Source organism: Drosophila mojavensis, unplaced genomic scaffold, assembly GCF_018153725.1.
Source record: "Drosophila mojavensis isolate 15081-1352.22 unplaced genomic scaffold, ASM1815372v1 contig_136, whole genome shotgun sequence".
In the NCBI taxonomy this organism is placed as follows: domain Eukaryota; kingdom Metazoa; phylum Arthropoda; class Insecta; order Diptera; family Drosophilidae; genus Drosophila; species Drosophila mojavensis.
Genome location: NW_025318667.1, coordinates 31,459,625 through 31,472,917, shown reverse-complemented (window position 1 = coordinate 31,472,917; position 13,293 = coordinate 31,459,625). Strand labels below are relative to the sequence as shown.

The 13,293-nt window shown below is 38.0% G+C and overlaps 1 protein-coding gene across 5 annotated transcripts in view; it reads right to left on the bottom strand.

Moving 5' to 3' along the window:
* LOC6586324 overlaps positions 1-8,262 on the bottom strand; it is a 157,869-nt gene extending 149,607 nt beyond the window's left edge. Inside the window, exons 1-2 of one of the 5 annotated variants that reach the window (XM_032733175.2) lie at positions 8,245-8,262; positions 2,853-2,903 (exon numbers count right to left, since the gene is read on the bottom strand). The gene's annotated coding sequence lies outside the window, so the exon portion shown is untranslated. The other 4 variants (XM_032733176.2, XM_032733177.2, XM_032733178.2 and 1 more) reach the window with 4 other exon arrangements.
* Positions 8,263-13,293: the final 5,031 nt, after the last annotated feature.

The window sequence follows — 13,293 nt, the reverse complement described above, 5'->3', positions numbered from 1 at the left end:
TCGTATTTGCTCGGCTTAACAAACTCAGTGCGCTGCGAGCGCTCAAACATACATAATCACATTTTCATATGCTATGCCCTATTTTTGAGTTACTCTCTCTCAATTACTCTTTTTTTTCCCTATGCTCTCTCTCTTTCTATGTATGCACAAGCAATTGTGCAGAAAACTTGAAATCTGTTCGCGACAAGCATGTACACACACACTGCTACATGTATGATCATTTTTGTGTCTGTAAGCGAACTTATCAAATCATGTACTTCCACTTCCACTCCCACTACTTTAATTATTTTCTTGCTCGGCTGAATATTCTGCCTTGAGTCATGTAAGAGCTCACTCTTTCACTCGACTCGTTTTCGGCTAAGCTTTTATGTCACTCAATATATATACATACATACATACATATGTATATTGCGATAATTATATATTTTGAAACATTTAAAATAAACATAAATTGTGCGCTCTGGAGTCGAACTCGCGACTCCTCGACTGAGCGGCGCGCTGCTAACAAAATTAAAATATGCGATGGCAAAACTGAAATAGGTTCACTTCTGCAGCGCCATCTAACAAATCTAAACTAAACGAACTGCTGAGAATTCTAGTAATTTCATACTCTAGTCGAGACTGCTCGACAAGGAGATACCCTGAACCCTCTAAGCTGATATTTCACTCATTCTGCACTTCTTCTATGCACACATGCACGTATAATCACGCGCTCTGCTGACTGCGCAGTTAGCAGCGACTGCGCTTGGGCTGCGCTGCAGTGTGGGCAATATTATGACAATTTATTTGTTGAATAATTTCTTTTGTAGACATACAATCTGAAGGAAACTTTCCGAGCGTAATCATATGAAGATGTGTGTACATTCCAAAGTACAAGTAACTAGTACTTGAAATGCGTTTTTTACAAATTGGGAGCGAAGGGGACGTGGTATCCAAAATCTGTAATTTACAAAATCTTTGTATCGATCAAATGTATACACAGTAAATCTGAAGTTTCTATATCCACAAATTTTTAAATTAGGCGGAAAAAACAAAATCAATTTTTCGATTATTCTCGATTTAAAAAAGTTATCGGATGAGCTATCGAAAAAAATATTATAAGCTTGTACTGCGTATAGTACACACGAGTATGCATGCCAAATTTCAGCTCTCTTGCTCTTATAACTTCTGAGATCGACGCACTCATATGGACGGACAGGGTTATATCGACTCAGCTCGTCGTGCTGATCAAGAATATATATACTTTATGGGGTCTGCGATGACTCCTTCTGCCCGTTACATACTTTTTCACACATTATACCCTGATTTCCCATTGAAAATGGTTTCAGGGTATAAAAATGCCAATCATTCACAATTAGTTATACTGGCATCTGACCTTCACTGGGGAGTTTGGTGAGTTTGGAGCCGGTATCAGAAATATAACAAGTAAGAAAACTCTAGTTGAGAGTGCTCGACTAGATACTACCCTGAACCAAACTAATAGAAATGCACATTTAGTATGGTAAAAATTTCAATTTCGATGTATTTAAAAATATAAATGAAATAGAAAACTCATTTAATAATAATATTTAATAAATATTTTGAAACAATTAAAAACATTAACGTCAGTTGCGCCGCTCGGGATTCGAACCCGCGACTTCTCGATCGAGCGACACGCAGCTACTCACTACGCCATCTCACTTTTGGAAGCTACGTTGGCAAAACTGAAATGGATTCATTGCTGCAGCGCCATCCAGCAAAAGTAAACCAAACTAACAGCTGATGTGATTCTAAGAATGTGCTAGCTGTTGCACGTGCGTTTGTTAACTGGTCAAACATTTTATTATTTTTTAACGTCGATTGACTTAACGGAATTTAATGAAACTTTCAGCATATGATCTACATACTCTATTGAATATTTGACAATTTTAAAAAAATTATGAATCATTCACAATTAGCTATACTGGCATCTGACTTGAACTTGAATGTTTTTATTAGATAAACAAGTAAGAAAGCTCTAGTCGAGACTGCTCGACTACGAGATCCCCTAAACCCTTGGAGCAATAGATATTTCAATAATTTTTCGCGTCATACGATCTTCAAGAAACTTTTAGATTATAATAATAACATGAATATGCATGTATTTGCCAAAGTAAAGTCTCTAGTATTTGAAATGCGCCTTTTACAAAAGTGAGGGTGAAGGGGGGGATATAGAGGTGGGGGGTAAATTTTAACAAAAAGCGAAATTGCATAAATTGCATATAAGCATACATTAAAACTTTGGAGACTCTAGCAATGAAGGTGTAGAAGATATAATTTTAAAACTAATTCTCGATAAGGTTTTTTATCGATAAAAAAAGTTCGGGATGAGTTATCGATTTTTAATGATAAACTCGATTCCGCGCTGTAAATACGGACATTTTTAAAAAAATTTCTCTAGGTCTTATATCTTCTACAATCGACGCGTTCATACATACGGACAGACGGACGGACAGACAGACGGACAGGGCCAAATCGACTCAGCTCGTCACCCCGATCAAGAATATATATACTTTGTGGGGTCTGCCACGCCTTCTTCTGCCTGATTTCCCATTGAAAATGGGTTCAGGGTATAAAAAGGTGTAGGAGATATAATTAAATAACTAGCTTTCGATAAGGTTTTTAACCGATAATAAAATATCGGGAGTAATTATCGATATTTAAAGAAAAACTCGATATGCGCGTGCTATACACGGATCTAGGAAAAACAATTTCAAGTCTCTAGCTCTTATATCTTCTGAGATCCACGCGTTCATACATACGGACGGACAGACAGAGCTAAAAAGAAAACATTTGTTTTTTTTGTTCGTTAATATTTGTTCTGTTTAACTTACCTTCTGGTAAAAACTCATATGCTTTGGTACTAATCGATTGCTCAGATTCGGCTGCGTTTATTTCGATAAATGATTGTTCGATTGGATTTTGTTGTTGTTGTTTTTATATTGTTTTGTTTGTGTGAATTTTGTGTGTATTGTAATTATTTTAAGAGAGAATTTGAAGAACTTAAGATTAGAAACACTTTCGGCATACTTTTACATAATCTGTTTTAATTTTCGCTTTTCTGTCGCCGGGTTTTCGATTTTTTATATTATATATATTTTTATATTATATTATCTAATGAAATTGTTAAAGATAACGAGCGCACGAATGAACGAACGCACTAAACGTAGGAACTACAAAAAAAAATAAAATAAAATAAATAAATAAAAAATAAATAATTATAAAAAAGTTAACGAAATTTTCTGTTTATTTTATTCATTCAATTCACAATTCGGACTTATAGCTTGAAATTATTTGGCAAAGGTTCTATTGACTGACTGACTTATTGATTATTATGAGTAGGAGAAAGCAAGCAGAGCAGAAATGTATTTACAGATGGATTGTCCAATGTGGAACTTATTTGGAAAACTTGGGTATTACTCTAACTACAGATTATGCATTAATGTACAAAAATAATAATTGGACATCTAAGGCAGGTGCATGACTTTGCATGTTGGTGGAAAGCTTGGAGAATAAATAAATGGAAATGCTGAAGAGATAGTTAGACGAGCTAGAGACAGGAAATTATGAAAGTATGGCTTGATTTATGTTGTAGCTCCTAAAATCAAGATGTTGTACAACGGAACCTTGGAAAAGAAGAATTATGTTTGTAAGTCTAGTTAGCTAATGGTTACATAAATAAAATATAGAACGGGAAACAAAAAAATTGCCACTAGTTGGCAAAATAAATAATATTTTGGATAGCAAAATTTTCTGGAGCTTCGGTGTGTAAGGGTTTAAGGTAAGGGCGTGTGCGGATAGGCAACTAAACTAGTTAAAATGTATTTTTATTCATTGAAAGTGAGAACGAGAACAAGAACAAGAACAAGAACGAGAACTGGTTCAAGGCATTTGTATATGGACATTCACTCAGCATAAACTTGAAGAAAAGCAAACTTTAATTTTCAATAACATTAGTGATAGATTCAAAAGATTAATGTAATGGAAATGCCCATATACCTAAATAAGTTGTATCTACATATTCATCTATGTATCTAGATATGTAGTAAGTTATAACTGTAAAGGATCGCTCACATTTTGCAAATGAAAACGTTGACGACATTGTGAGAAGCGTCATCAAAGAGCGCGCTGTCTTTGTTCCAAATATATAAGTTGAGTTGAGTCGAGTCGAGATTCGAGGCTCAAAGCAGAGTTGAGTTGAGTTAAGTTGAGTTGTGCTTGGTTGCTTGGTTGGTGTTTCTTATGTCTATCTAGTAGGTTGCTTGGTTGGTGGTGGTGGTGGTGGTGGTGGTGGTGGTCGGTATTGGTGGTTGTCAGTGTTAGTGGTCAGTGGTGATGAGAGCGTTAAGCGGTTACGTTACCGGCGAGCAGTGAGCGGTGAGCAGTTGTGAGTGCAACAATGGCGAATCTTATACGAATGCAAACATATATTCTTTATAATTATTCTATTTATTATTTTATTTTATTTATATTTATCATTTATATTTATGTTTGTTTTACTCAAAAAATTTTTTAATAGTTCATTTCATTTAGATTTGTGTCTCTTCTTTCGTCAGCCTTTGGACAGCTGTTACTGTTGTTGTTTTTGTTTTTGTTACTGCTGTTGTTTTTGTTATTGTTGTCACCGACTACAGTGGTTCGTTCGTATCATGTAAATCATAGCCCTAAAGCAATATTGAAAGCTTGATGCGCATAGTGTACCGTTAGTCTTACTCCCTCTCTAACACCTGCCTAATTCTTTTTCATTTTCGTTCTCTCGCTTTACATGTATATACATATGTACATATGTATGTATACACAACTCTTTAATCAATTGATTTTCTGTGCGTTCGCCAAGTTTTATTTTAACTTTATGCGCGTCGAGCACGCGATGTACCAGCGGAAAGTTTAAACACAAAATACATATATAGAAGCTAGAATGAAAAGAAGAAAGGAGAGTGCCAATGACACCAAGTTTTAGTTTGTTGTTGTATGGCTGCCCCAGCAGCAGCAGCAACAGCAGAAAACGGAGCAGGGTGCAAGGCGCGGGCGTCGTCGATATTGATGACGTAGACAGCGTCAGCGATGGCAGCGGTGGTAAGTGGTTGAAGTTGAAGAATAATAATAAGAGAGGAAAAAGAGAAATGAAAACACAATAACAAAACTACCCTCCTCGTAAGCCCGTGCTAGAGGTGGGCGGCAGATTTAAGCGCTGACTCAGAATGTCTGCGACAGCGACTGCGACGGCGACTGCGACTGGGACAGCGATATCGACAGCGACAACGTACAACTGTGCACGATAAACGGGGCTTTAGCAATAACACAAAAAATTAACCAATAGCAACCCACAAGTAGTTAGCGGTAAATGAAGCGGCCAAAGAGGACAGCACAAAATCTGCGGCTCACAAATGAAGTGCCCCCCGATTTGCGAATCGTTTAGCTTAAACAAAGGATGTCGGTTTTAGCATTTTCTTTGTTCGCTTTCTTTGTCGCCAGCAGCCAGCCGCTCAGTATCGTGCCTCATCGATGATTTCGACGCCTTTAGATGCTGTACTTTATCGAATGCAACAACAATGGAAGCTCAACAGAAAAAGAAAATCACAACCACATCAGGCAACATTACCACTTCTGCCTTCTGTCCTGTGTCTTGTGCCATGTCTTTGCCTGGTTAAGCTACTTCGCGCCTTTGGTTTGGAATCACAGCTTTTGTTCTTGCCTTTGCTTAGCTCAAACCTTATATTTGTTTTTAACACACCCACGCACATCTACAATAACACACGCGTGCGTGTACGCTAACATGGACAAATACACACACAGACACACACAAATATTTAAGTACAAATATATGTATATAAATATATAATGTACACACATACATATACATATATATATATATATATATATATATATATATATATATATATATAGATAGATAGATACGCACATACACAGAGAGGTAAGACACTGGAAAAAAATATATTTGATTTGCGCACTTTGAGAAGGCTATTCGAAGGACTTTTCAACTACGCGTATGAGTCAGGACTAAACTTGCAGCCGATATGCCACTTGCCATAGACGACGATACGCACCAGAGCGATACGCCAGAGCACCAAAACGAACGCAAATTGACGAGAGAGTGACACACACATAGAGGGAGAGAGAGAGCCGTTATTGCAGTGGTGCCAGCTGTGGGTCTTCAGCTCTTCTTGTCATATCTAGGGCTGAAAGCAGACAGGGTACGTTGTGCAAGAGGCTAAAGTGCAAATGAATGTTGCTTGTGAAATTCTCATTTTCAAAATGCAGTCAAATCTGTCATTGCGCAATACAAATACTTTGTAATTGAAGTAACGCTTTGAATATATAGATGGGACTTTGCACAGTAAAAAACTTACCCTGCATATGTTAACTGCTGACAACTGCGCGACTGCCTGCCCTGGCATTAGAAAGCTCAAAAGCATGTGACTTCGCTGCGAAAGGCAAACTTCCAGCTGGCAACGTCGCGCTGTGCAGCGCAGCTGAGAACGCGAGTCAAAAAATTTTATTTCCGCAATATTTTGACATTTCGAAGGGCAAAAGAGCGAGAGAGTGGGAAAAGAGAGGGGCACAGAGAGAGAGAGAGCGAGAGAGTAGCGATTCATACGAACGTTAACAATTTAGTCATAATAATAAATTTATAAATACGAGCACGAAATCCCAATGCGTGCAAGTGTGAGTGCGTGTGTGTGTATGTGAGACTGTGCACGTGTGTGCGTGTAGCTGTAAGTGATGGGCAAAAAGTACGAGTGCGAATATCTGAGTCAAAGACATGTTGCTACAACGCATCGCCTCCACAGGCAGCAGATATCTGTGTATGTGTGTGTAACATTGCACTATGGGTCAAAAGCCTGTTTTTTTGGAATTAATATCTTTTGAACCAGTCAAGATAATTAATTTTTTTTTTTTGCATTTGACTTTCGTTCGCAACACGCGTTTGTGATGAAAAAATAGGTGTGGCACCGCCTCTCTTTCATATTATTAGCTGTCATAACTTCTTGCTTTTTAAATTATTTACACCAAATTCACATATTAGGTGTGTTTTCATGTTGTAAAAATTTATCAAAATTATATAGTTTTTATAGTAGCAACTTCTACAACAAACATTTTTTTCAAGGAATAAAAGGTTATATTTTATGATTTTAAGCACAAATAACATTAAAATATATGTAACTCTTTTATTATTAATCATCGTATTCTTCATTATCTGAAGCAAGCATACCATAAAACTCAAAATTTGAAAAGTCCTGCCTTTCGGACATGCTTATTTCCATCTGAGACGAGGTTAGTTGCTGAAAAATGAAATTGCGCAAAAAGTGCGCAAAAGTGCACGTTGAACTTAAAGGTCTTAGTTCGGAATTGAATACTCCATAAAATGGGCGTAGTTTCATTGCTACAAAATGCTGCAAACACAAGTTTTCTCTTATCAAAGACAAAAATTTATTTTGAAATGATGTCAATGACAGCTTTTTGGCTTACACAAAACTTCACATCACATAAAGATTTTGGACAATACAAACACGTAAAAACAAAGAACAAGCCCGATTCCATATTTTCACCAACAATTTTAATCTAATTGCCATTATTTTTATTTCAATTGGCGATTGAAATTCATATAAAGTTGTTTACAATATTAATAATGTGCGTGTCATGCATAACAGCTCTGTTTAACAGCAGTTTTGTTAGCAGATCGCGCCTCTGTTAAAATTCTGAGTATGTAACATTTACTAATGGGGTATACCTAATGGATTTGCAATAAAATTTTGTAAATTTGACCCATAGTGCATTGGCCTATGTGAGTGCAAGTGTGTGTATCCGCGTGATGATGTAGCACCCTTATGGGTCTGCATTTATTTAATTAAATTTCCTGTGCGTTTTTTTAAGACTTAACACTGAAGAGCTAGTTAACCAGCATGAAAATCAATGCACCTGCCAATTGTCAGCTGCCGATTGGCAAGACACTTCATATAATGAGTAAAACACACACAGCCAATACAGTCACGTATATACATATAAAAACACACATCGATGCACACACAAAAGTCAGGAGAACACGCGCGCGTTCTGAACAGCGCGAAAATTGCATGACGAACACATTGAACACATTTTACACACAAAAATAATCAGTAAAAAAAATATATAAATAGTGTATTTTTATTTTATTTCTGTATTAAAATTATTGCTTTAAAATACTTTGTCGTGTTCGCGAAATACCGTTTTGGGGGGATTTGTATACGCTGACATGTGGTCCAAGTGCACAGAAAGCACTAAAACAGAAATTGTAACTGGAATCATGTCTTTGACATTTGCATCGCTTTAACCTCAAAACGACGAACGAATCGAATGGACATCATCAGAGAGCGTCCGAAATAGAGCTGGAGGGCATCTCAGAGAGGCAGACAATGAGAGTGTAGAAGAGAGCGACGCATGCGTCTCACTTAGTCAGTCATTGCCAACCCCTTAGTTAGCATATTCATAGTTGTGAAGGACAGCGCTAGGGGGCGTATTTCATAGCTCAGCTTTCTGATAAAGCCTCTTCAAAGCATCATAAAAGCTCATATAGAAATGTTCTTGCCGTCGACTATCAGGAGCTTTAAGCATGAAGCTTGAAATTAAGTAGAGTTCGTCAATGCTAGAAAAATACCAGAGCTTCAAAAAAGGCTAAAAGCTTATATTTAGTCGAACTTTTTATATGAAAAGGGAGTATCGGCTTTTCCTTATTGGCAGACTTGACTTTGGAATAAACTCATCTAATGGGGAAAAAAGTATTTATTTAACAATAAATTAAAAAATTAGTAGTAATTGTTGAGCTTGAGCGCGTCCATCTGAAAAAGTACAAGAGCTACAACAGAAAATTGTACGTACGTGTACGAGTATAACGAACGCGTATATCAAATTTGCCTGATCAAAAATTATAGCCAGTTTTGTTTGATTGTTATTGACTAAAAACCTTATCGATCAGTTATAAAATTATATCTTCTATATCTTTTAATAAAGAATTTCCAAATTTTCAATATAGATTTATGTGTACTTTATAGAACTTAAATGTGTATATGTGGATATCTGAGGCGAAGAGTTATTGAAATACCAATTGATCAAAGGCTTCAGAAAATCTCGTAGTCTCTCTCTTACTGTTGACGAACATGCTATTACAATAAATTTGTTGTTTTCTCAAATATATTTATAAACGCAAAAAAGCGTACATTTAAAAGCCCACTTCGAGCAAGAATCCCAGTCACAAACTCTATTTCATGATTTTCAACTTTCAAACTTCTCTCGGAATCAATCCAAAAAAGACACCTAGAATCGATAACATTAATGCAATACCTATACAATAAATCTGAAGTCTCTAGTTTTAACAGTAGAATGTAAGAAAGAAATTAGATGAGCTATCGAACAAAAATGATAAACTGGTACTACGTATGATATTCACGAGTATACATGTAAATTTTCAAGCTAATAGTTTTTTTGAATTATAACATCTCGACCTTCATACGGACGAGCAGAGGGGAATAGCTATATATCGCCATCCTTATCTGTCTGTTTCATACGTTCTCAAAAATCCATTAACCAATTTAATTTCCTATTTTCAATGAGTTTAGGGTATACAAAAATGTGAACTGAATTTAAATTTTGAAAATACCACTTTATTGCTGTATTTAGTTAGCTAACCGCTGCACTCAAAAAACTTCGATTTAAAAATAAATTCAAGAGGATAGGAGGAGAATTTTCGAGAGGATAGAGGATTTTCGATTTGGCGGGGTAAAAATTATCGAGACTCGACTGTACTATGAAAAATACTGCAGAAAAAATTATTTGCGCAAGATTTCCGTTTTGGCATTAATAATAATAAATAAATTCAAAAATTAACAATCGAAAATATTTTGTAGTGTTATCAGGAATTAGCATTTTCGATTTATCATTTCATAAGCTTTTTATCCAGCAATAAGTTAATTTATTTATGTATATTTTGGTATTAAATTTTTGCAAATGTAACGAGTCAACATGGGCAACGAGTAAAAGAATCGAGTAACGCACACATAAACACACTCACACACACAGCACATAGACACCATTGGATACCTCTCGTACATTTAGTTTTCACAACATTTTCCCCACACAAACCCACGAATGTTAAGGAAATTTAGTTTCGCAACCCCCAGTTCGGAGAGAAGGAAAACCAAAAGAAAAAATCATTGCATACGTTCGAGGGGCGCCAAAAGCAACGAGCGCAGCAAGAGCTGCAAGTTGCGAGCAGGAGCAGGCGCATAAGCATAACCGTAGCAGCCACCCCACCGCCCACAGAGACGAGGACGACGCGCTGCCAGTTGCCCATATGGACGCCGGCAGAGCAACCACCCTGCACACACACACACCAATACAGAGAGACAGTGACCCACCCAGTCGCAGGGAAGGTATCGCAAAACATAACAAACCGTAAAGAATTCACGCCGAGTCGCGTGGAGCCGCTGTCACTGTTGCTGCTGCTGTCGCTGTCCCTGTCGCAGTTGCAGTCGCAGTCGCAGCCGCTGTCACAGCCGCAGTCACAGCCGGCGTTAGCAGTGGCATGGCAGGCAGGCTTGATGTGAGCTGGCCATGGTCTCAGTAAGAGGTAGCTCGGGGATCGTCAACTGCTTCGCTTCCCAGCAGCTCACCACTACGTAAACAAAAATTCTATTTATGACCACTGTGAATATGAGGCGGGTGGATACGACCACGCCGCCGTCTTCGTCTCCGCGCCCGCCTTTAACTCCGACTCTTGTTCTGAGGCTACCTCTGACTCTGGTACAGACCATTTTTGGGGGTGGCGCCATTTACTTTTAGTTGCCAACCCCAATACCATACGGTGCTGACTGTGACAGCAGCGACGGCCGTCGTGCCAATAACGACTACGATAACGTAGATACGGTGGTAAAGGCAAATTCAAAGGCAACGGCAAAAGCAAAGGCAAAGGCATAGGCAAACGCAAGGCGACAGCAAAGGCGGATGGCGGAGGGCCACGATGGCGGATAGGACGAAGACGACGATATAGTACATTTCGCAGATGACGATATGTGTAGTGATGTCAGGCGCCAAAATGCATACACTGAGCGAAATTTAGTTCTATACTGTATATACTGTTTTTAGGCTTGCAAATCATATTATATTAATAACAAAAAATTAGTGTTTGTACATTTCTTATAAAATAAAACTCGTACATACTGTATATATATATATGTAGGTATATTTTGCATAGTATAATAATTATAATAATGCTCACAATAAAATATGTTAAAATAGTATCGATAACACAAGTTCGATTGTGCTCAACTGTCGCTATGCGTTCTCTTGCAGTGTAGCTAACAATATCCTCGCAGTCACTGTTGTCGTCGCTGTCGCTGTTGTCGTCATCTCAATTCGCGTGTACAAGTACAAGCACACTCACTCACACACACACACGCCCACTCATATACAATACACGTACAAGGTCTCTCCACATACATATGTACATAGGCGATGGCAACACCGCGACTTAGCTGAGCTTCTGGACTGCTAGAGTTTGGTTGGCTGTCTGTGTGTGCGGCGGGCTGTCTCTGTGTGGCGTTTTGGCGGCGTCGCTCGCAGAAACTTTTTCAAATACAGACATACACTCCCAATAGCAAGCATATACAAATATATGCACATAAATATGTTCATGTGTACATACATATATATACATAGCAAGCGCGCGCAGGCATAGCCATAGACATAGAGAAATTACTGGAGCTCCGGCAGCGACGCGACTGCGGCAGCGACAGCGACGACGACGATGGCTGCGACGAGGACATACACATAAATAAAAAGTCCTTCATTCCGTCGCGACCAACGAGTAACGGCATATGAACGCTGCGGAGAAAAACGCTCGAAACAGGCACCAAACGTCAGATTCCCAAACAACAAAAAGAGCCTTAAATATACTACAAAAATAAAAGAAATAAAATAACAGCAACAACTCAGTTATTAAACAAAGAGCTACTGAAAAGATATGCAAAAATTACTCAACATTTTTTTTAACATATTCTTTTGAAGTGTGTGCAGAATCAAGTGAAAAGTGAATTACATTAAACAAAAATTATAAAACAAACAAGAACGAACCGGATTCGCAACGCAGTAAGCAAATGACAAAAATTGCAGCCGCAAGGAAGGCGTCTATCACTCCGCTGCCCAGCGCATTGAACACACATTAGGTGGGTGTTATACCCCCAGACACACGCACACACACTCACCCGCGCATTAACAAGGATAGCGAAAGACAGAACGTCAAAATAAAGCCAATTCTCGCATATAACAACAACGGCGACGACAACAACAACAACAGCAACAAATAACAGTGCGACTGGCCCCCTTGCAGATGTTCTTTACATCCTACCATACGCCCTTTTCCCATTCTTGATTTTATGTTATTTTTGTTGCGTGCGAAGGTTCTTTCATATACTGTATTGAACATCCTCTTCTTATTTTCTTATTTGGTCGCATTGTGTATTTTATAGCGGCTGCTCTGTGGGGCGTGGACGTAAAAGCTGCGATTGGAAAACATAGCCTATATATTCATAAATATGTTACAAATGCATTTGTCGAAAATAACAAGATAAACAATTTGTGTGGAACAAACTTGGAAGAAAATAGCGACAGTAGCAAGAGCAGTAAAAACGGCTCGCTTTTAACTTTGACGCACAGCGTTGCCAGACGGCGAAATGAAACGCATGCAGGCAACGTGAAAGTTGCAACGAGTAACGGGACCTCATTTCCAACGAGCTTCTGCGTTTTCTTTAATTTTTTTTTCGATTTCTATTTTTTACTCTCTCGCGCTTGTTAATTTTTGCTGCTTCTGCTGCTCGCTCGCTGACGTTGCGCTGCCAGCGTTAATATGAATGTTAACGCCAACGTCGATGTCGCCGTATGTGTGTGTGCAAGTGTATATTTCTGTATAGCTGATGTACACGAGTGTAGATAAAACGACGTATTTAACGTTTAACATTTTTTTTTTTTACATTTCATAAAAAAAAGGCCACAACAATCAATTGCAGAAACAGGATAAAACAGCAACAACAATAATAGTAATAGCAATAATTATAACAATAAAAAATAAAAACAATAACAATAATAATAACCACTGCGGCAACAATGCAACAGCAACATCAGGAGCAGCATTAACAACAACAACTAGTGTAGTGTGTCTGTGTGTGAGTGTAAGGTGTGTGTGTGTGTGTGTGCTAGTCTCTCTTTGCGCGCGTGTGCGCGTGT